The 8,028-nt window shown below is 37.6% G+C and overlaps 1 pseudogene; it reads left to right on the forward strand.

The window, feature by feature from the left end:
- The first annotated feature begins 3,042 nt into the window (after positions 1 to 3,042).
- Positions 3,043 to 7,188, forward strand: LOC104218567 (KH domain-containing protein At4g18375-like; annotated as a pseudogene).
- The last annotated feature ends 840 nt before the right edge of the window (positions 7,189 to 8,028 follow it).

The following is an 8,028-nucleotide window of genomic DNA, read 5'->3' on the forward strand; positions in this document are numbered from 1 at the left end:
TTATACCTTGTCAAAAGTGAATACTTTGTCTACTTGCTTGTTAGCTACATTTTGTAAAACAGAAACTTCTCTTTTACTTTCATTACATGTTATGGCCTTTGGAACATTTATCCTTTGCTCATCATCATTCAACGTCCTGAAACAACAACACTAAAATTTGTCAAATGAAATTTGTAGCATTTGTTTTTCTTGAAGCCAATGTGTAAGAACATCAATCAGCAACAATGCATCCAATCCTAAGCCATTGATGTCCATATTGAGGTGTGTTTTTCCATATTCAATTTTATAAGCACATAACGATAATAAAAAAAGGCAGGTTTACAGCATATAAATCATGTCCTGAAATATGATTTCAACCAAAAGAATAGAGTTCAAGTGTCTGTTGTTAGGCAAATTTCAACCGGGGCGACTAAAAGAATAAAATGTTCAACCAAAGAGAGCATTCTGCTATTGTTAGTTGCTCTGCTCATATGGTAAAGATCTAAAAATCAGACATAAACAAAGTAATCATATGGTAAGCCTAACACATAGTCGTGTACTCACAACTATTATTATACAGGCAAATGAATTAAACAGCATCAAGCCATGAACGTGATACAGAATACAGATGATATTTTCCTACTAAAGGGAAAAGCTCGGAACAACAGTTCATTCAATCAGCAGTACAACCAAAAGAAAGCGAAACAACAAACCTCTGAAATTGAGGAGTGAGGAATCAAATCGAGCTGGAAATCGCCTCCTATAACCCTAAATTAGTTTGATGCAGAAAATCAGAAATTAAAAAATTTATGCGAACTCTGAACTCAAAAAGTTCAAAACTTAAAAATGTAAAAACTCAAATAAAACCTCAGAGAGTAGTCGAGTACTGGGATGAGATCATGAGAATGAGACGAGACTTACAAAACTTACAAAAGTAGTGAAGTTAACCGGTGAAGATGAGATGAGACTCGAGCTCGAATGTCGACTGATCGTAACTCGTAAGTCGTAACTCGTAGAGACGTAGACTGATATCCTAAGCAGTCGATTCTCGTCTAGAATCGCAGACTGATAAGTGATATCCTAGACTCGCAGTCGATTCTCGTCTCCTTCTTCTCGATGAAATGGCTAAGCACTAAAGAGTGAAGACTCTGAAGCAGTAAGCAAGCCCTAATGAAATGCCTAATTTGATTCTCGACTTGGGTCTTGGGTTGGGTACTTGGGTATTGATTGAGATTGGGCTTGGGTTGGGAGTTGGGGGAGCTGGGCCTGGGTGGGAGTGGGACGCGGGGATGGGGCATGACCTGGCCGCATGGGCCTATAAAATAGGTAATTGGGCTTAGTCGCTTAGATATTTTCGGTATTTCGGTTTACCAAATTTGTAAAATTATAAAACCGAAAATCGAACCGAAATACCTAAAATTCATTACCGAATTAGACCGAAAAACCGAAAAAACCGAAACCGAAATACCAAATTAATTTGGTTCGGTTCGGAATTCGATTTTTCGGATTTTTTGCCCACCCCTACTCTAGCCCCAAGTCTTTTACTTTTTAATAATTAATAAATTGGGTACATCCCATGCTCCTAACCCACCATGTAAAGTTTTCTGCTCCTTTGGCAGATACGATTTTGTTTTTCTTTTCCTCTTTTTATTACCTAATAATAGTGCACAACTCCTTCCTTTAGTCACTTTTCAAAATCCCTAAATCAAAAGCAACTCTCTAGAAAACACTCTCTAGCCCCAAGTCTTTTACAACAGCAAAATACCAATTTTTTTGCAAACTAAGGTCACATATTTTTCCAATTTCTTTATCAATTTTACTGCTTCTTTTGTTTCTTTATCTTTTTTCTTTGATTTGTGAAGTACTTAAGTTGGGTTGAAATATTATTGATTATTTGAATGTTTAAAATTTTTCTTTGATTTTTTCTTTATACTTGTTGTTCCTATATCATACCAATATCTATAAAAATTTAACGGTGCAGCCATCCTTTTGAAATCCTGCATACGCGTATTAATTTAGTTTCCGAGGGAAAATTAACCGCGACTTGACACTGGTGGGATCGGAAGAGGAGCGCGCTCACCCCTGCACGACGTGGTCGGTCAAAACCCTAGGCTATTATTAATCAACCAGTGCTGCGTAATCTTTGCTGTATTTGCCGGATCGGAATCAACTTTAGCAGATACCTTAGCATTATTCCAGGTAATTCAATCTGCAGCATCCATGATTTGAATTTAGCATATTCTTAGAACTTGTATTTGAATTATTCAACTGGTAGGCCACTACGTGCCTTCAGATTCATTGCGAAACACATCTGTAGCATTCACAGTGAATCTTAGATCCTTGCTTCTCCGCGGATCAAGTATTATTTTACTCGCTTTGTTAAGATATTTTAGTGGATCGAATTATGAATTTGCATTCTTATGCGATAAGTTTGTAGTGCCTTCAATCGACAATGTATCATATGGAATCGCTAGTATTTTCGTGGACCTAAATTTCAATTTCAGGTCTGTTGCGTGTATGTTCAGGGACGATTTGTCGTCCGTGCATGCATGTTTCGTTTTTTCATGCAATTGTAGTGATTTATTTACCATCAGGATTCTAACAGGAAATCCTGCTAATCTAGAATAGATAGCTCGAACTTGTTATTGTTGCAAAGCTACATGCTGAGCATGTGAGTGATATCTGATGTGATTGTAAGTGAGTTATGTCTTCAGATTCCGTCTCAGGCAATCTTAATTGTTTCTTTTAATTAGATGGAAGGATTGGCAATAGATCTTTTGAATTGTTCTGAGATTTAAATGTTTACTATAATTTTTTGGATTAAAGTTATAAACACAAACAGTTTGCTATTTTTTATGTACTATCTGTTATAGCAGGTTACTAATTACTTACCATTTATTCTAGCTTAACAATTATTCTATTAAATAGAATTACCTGAAGTTACCTGTTAAGTGACCTGATTCTGTAATAAACATTTTTAACACCATGAATGCATAGAACTTAAACTCTAATTTTATAGGGATAAAATGATTTTCTAATCGTAATTTCTTGACTCTGTTGCAGTCTGTGACTGATAAACATAACCTAGTCAAGATTTTATGATGGCTGGTCAACGTAATAGCTATGTGAAGCGCTCTCATTCTCAGTCTAATTAAGCTGACAATGGGAGAAACAAAAGGAGAAATACTGGCTCCGATAAGGATCCTTTCTCTGTTGGTCCTGACGACACAGTGTATTGGTACTTATGCCCTGGGAAGAAGATCGGCAGTATTATCGGCAAGGGAGGTGAGATTGTTAAGCAATTAAGGGTTGACACTAAGTCTAAAATCAGGATTGGTGAGACAGTGCCTGACTGTGAGGAACGTATTGTCACCATCTACAGCTCAAGTGAGGAAACAAACGACTTTGATGGCTCTGAAGATCGTGTTTGTCCTGCCCAGGATGCACTTTTGATGGTCCATGAGAAAATTGTTAGCGACACAGTTGACAAGGACTCTGAGGATACTCCCCAGGTTACTGTTAGGCTTCTAGTACCTTCAGATCAGATTGGATGTATTCTTGGGAAAGGGGGTCAGATAGTACAGAACATTCATAGTGAAACTGGTGCTCAAATTCGTATATTGAAAGATAACCATTTGCCTGCATGTGCACTGAGCTCGGATGAACTTGTGCAGGTAATGGAGGATCATATCCTATTTGACTTTACAGCACTGTTGTTCTCCCTGTTAAGTACTTCTTTACATTATTTCATTGGGATGTTTCAAATAATTGTCTTGCTAATTAAATTTGATCTAGTGCTGATTGTTCATTTACGAAGTTGCAATTTTTTTCTTTTTAATTGGTAACTGAATGAAATTGAAGGCTTTCTCATCTCAACCTATTTCTTTTAGTGTTCTTTTGGCGGTCCCTTTTCTGATTTGTCATGTGAAGGAGTAGGCGAATTGTACTCTGCTTCTTGAAACTTTTTTCTCGTGGCAAGCTTCATTATTGATAAAAAATTTGACCACTTCACCAGTAATTGCCATGTGTTCATGCTAGGATTTCAATGACAATCTTATTTGCATTAGTATTGGGGACCTGAAAATTCATTTTCCTGGCTGACCTCATTACTTGTTGGTTCATTGGGTTTCAGATATCTGGTGAAGCAACTATAGTGAAGAAGGCTCTTTATGATATAGCAACTCGTCTTCATAAGAATCCATCCCGTTCTCAACACTTACTTGCTTCAGCTGCACAAAATGTCTACTCTTCGAGTTCACTTATAGGTCCTACTGCTGGTGCTCCAATAGTAGGAATGGACCCATTGATGGGGTCTTATGGGGGCTACAAAGGGGAGACTGGGGACTGGTCAAGGTCTTTTTACTCAGCTCCAATGGATGAGTCATCTACAAAGGAATTTTCTCTCCGTTTGGTGTGTCCTACTGCAAATATTGGAGGTGTTAATGGTAAAGGGGGTGTCATAATCAATCAAATTAGACAAGAATCTGGTGCAGCAATCAAAGTTGATAGTTCTGCTGCTGAAGGTGATGCTTGTGTGATTTCAATCTCCACGAAAGAGGTAATTTCTATTTCTATTGATGTTTTAGATGGGAGTGCAGAATTTTAGTATGTTTGTCCACCTGTGAAGATTTATTTTCGTGCTTCCCTTCTTTATTTTTCTAGTTTTTCAAGGACACATTTTCTCCAACTGTTGAAGCAGCATTGCGCTTGCAGCCAAGGTGCAGTGAGAAAGTTGAAAAAGATTCTGGTCTTATATCATTCGCCACAAGATTGCTGGTCCCAACATCTCGAGTAGGCTGTCTTATTGGGAAGGGAGGAGCCATAATCATGAGTTGCGGAAAATTACGAAAGCTAATATTCGTATACTCTCCAAGGAAAATCTCCCCAAGGTTGCAGCTGAAGATGATGAGATGGTGCAGGTAAGCATATTGATAAGAATTGAAAAGCTTATATACACCAAAAGTATCTGCCACTCTTTTTTTGAAATAAAAAGAAGTTGGTGGTCTCTCTCTGTACTCAGCATTTGGAGTACGAGTATGACATAGGAATGAGGGGTCTTTAATTTTGGATGTAGACATATTGAGGAGCCATATATATCTTTTCTTTAGGTCAATTAATAGAATTAAGATGTCTTTAAAAAAGAATTAGGAAGGGTCCGGTGAATATAACCTTTGTCCCACTGTTTGCATCATTCAATTATTCTTTAGTAATTATTTTGTTTTCGTATTCTCCTGCTGAACTCCTCTGTTCATGAAAGCAACCTCCCCCAGCAAGGAGAAAGGAAAAGGAAAAGGAAAGATCAGTTGCACAGTATGAAAAGATGGGGTTGCCGATGTAAAACTCTCTTAAGCTAGTCTTTATTTCTCGTGTTAGGTCTTATTAGCATTTCCTTATGCTTAGCATTCTTATCCTTCTTGTTTTTTCTTATTTAGCAGAAGTATTTTGTTATGTTCTCTGGTTTACTTGTGATTATGCTTGTTATTTGCTCATCTGTCCTCATCTATATGCTTGAAACATTTATCAGATCTCAGGAGATCTTGATGTTGTGAAGGATGCACTCATGCAAGTAACTTCACGTTTGAGGGCAAACCTTTTTGAGAGAGAGGGTGCCCTATCTGCCTTTGTGCCAGTTCTTCCCTACCTCCCATTGACAACAGATTCAGATACCTTGAAACATGAAAGTAGAGACACGAGAAGACATGAACGTGGACATTCTTACTCAGCTGGCTATGGTGGTATGGGTGATCTTCCACGTGCTGATGGTTATGGAAGTTACAGTGCTGTCCAGGTAACATATGGTTTCATTGCTTAGAGGAACATAATTTATGAAATTTTTGCGGGATTCCTTAACTTCCCTTGCTATGTATATTTTCTCGAATTTTTGTGCATCGTTTGTTGTTAATTTCTAATTCCAGCTGCAGAGTAGCAGCAGTAGCAGCATAGGATATGGAGCTTATGAAGGATATTCCCTTGGGCGTTCTGGTGGTTCTAGGTAAGGATTTCTGGGCTTTCCACCTTGTCCTGAATTTGGTTGTTATGTTGTCTGCTAAATATACTACAACAACAGCTATGCCTCAATCCCAAGCAAGTTGGGGTTGGCTATAGGAATCCTCAAAGTCCATATCGCTCCACTTAAGCTTGCTTCAGTCCAACATTATATAAAATAAAGTTAAAAAGGAAAACTCTTGAAAGGAAAACCAGCATGAGCTATTCGGGTAAATTTTTGTTTACTGTTAATTCCTATTTAGCTGCTAATTGATCACATGTTTGTATCTTGCATGTTTATGTCTGACCTTTAGACATCAATTAGCACTTGTGATTCTGACCAATCTCTCTCCATCTGCTGCACATGACTTTTTTATAGCTTATCTAACTATAATTGCTTCGAATTTGGAAAACGAGAGTTACAATTTCTTGTTCTTATTATTCACATGTTAAGCTACTGCTGCCAGGTCATCGGGACAGGACCCTGCTTCATGGAGAAAAAGTTATGGTTACTAGAGTGTGTAGCCGGACCTGGAGGTAGCTCCTGGATCCCCTCTTTGCATTGCATATTTGCACTGCTTCTTTCATTTGATTGCGCCAAAATATCATAGATAGCTCAGCTATACTAAAGTTATGAGATTCTGGTATGATATAACCTAGTCTCTCTCCTTGAATTTGAAACTAATGCTATTCTTTTCTTCCTTTCCCTCGCAACAAAACAGCTGAGATATATGAAGCCTGAAGCCAGCCTAATGAAGCCTCCTGCCTAAACCAGAAGACCAGATGAATGAGGATTTCTGAACTATGGCCTACCTTGATGCTTTTTCTTGGGAGGACCATATCTGAAGATTTTACCTACTATCGAAATTTGCCATGTCCTGACACCATATACTTCCAAGCTTAAAATCTTTCGGTCCCAAAAAACTGCATAGCCAGCATGCTTTTATCCTTCTTCCCTTTGTGTGATTGTATTACAGATGCATTAACACTAAAATCTCAGCCATGTCCTGATGTCTTATTTTTAGTTTAATTTTTTTTTTGGATGAGTTATAGTGTGATTTGCTTATTTGATGGAGCAGATGCTAGATCTGTTATCCCCCATACTGCTCTGTTTAGTTTTTTCTAGTGGATAATATAGTTTATGACCCAATGTTGGAACATAAGCCATTGTGCAGTATCATTTATTTTGAATTTTATTTCATCTTTTCTTGTTTGCTTTGCAAAGCCTGGATGTTTGCTCAAGATGTGATCATATTCAATCATATTTTGTTCCATGATCAATTTATTGGAAAAGCATCTTCCAAATTTAGATGATTGTTTTGAAGAGGATGTCGTGGATACATGAGCATGCAGGTTGAGCTAAAGGTGTGCCTGCAGTTCTCTGTCGACATAGATTTTGAATGTAATTGAATACTGTATTATATACCAGTAAAAATAATTTATCTTATCTGATTTGTGTTGCCAGTCGCTGTGGACCTGTCCCGTGGAGGAATAAGTTACAGTAAGCAGTAAATTTGGCGGTAAGTTTTTGGTATGCTTACAACATGTTCTTTTGGTTATGATTTAGTTTGTGTGCTAGCTAAGATATAATTTGCTTCAATCATCAGGTTAACAGACCTTGCTCATATTATGAACATAACAGGTATTTCGCTTTCTATGCATTTAGTTCACAAGAATGTTTCCTTTTTCAATTTCAAAAAGCATGTGGTTTCGTTTCCCCCTTTTTTCTTAGGGTTGACTTATTTCAGAGGTGAATATTACCATTCCAATTACCTGGTCTTGTTTAGTTCAAGAGTGTGCCTTTTCGGATCTAAATTTCAGCTTGCGCTTATTTCCTTTTGTCTTGCCTACTATTCTCAAATCTGGTTGGTGGTTTTTTCTTCTGATGCCTTTGCTATTGCAACCCTTTTGGGAAATAATGCCCCATTTAAAGAATCATGTGAAGAACACCGATGGTTATAAGCTTTGAGAGAATTATTTTTCACAAACACAATCATGGTGTACAAGTAGAAGCTGAAGGCTAGATATTGCTCTCCTGCAAGTACTTGTACCAAGTTGATGCCA

Source organism: Nicotiana sylvestris, chromosome 2, assembly GCF_000393655.2.
Source record: "Nicotiana sylvestris chromosome 2, ASM39365v2, whole genome shotgun sequence".
NCBI classification, from domain to species: domain Eukaryota; kingdom Viridiplantae; phylum Streptophyta; class Magnoliopsida; order Solanales; family Solanaceae; genus Nicotiana; species Nicotiana sylvestris.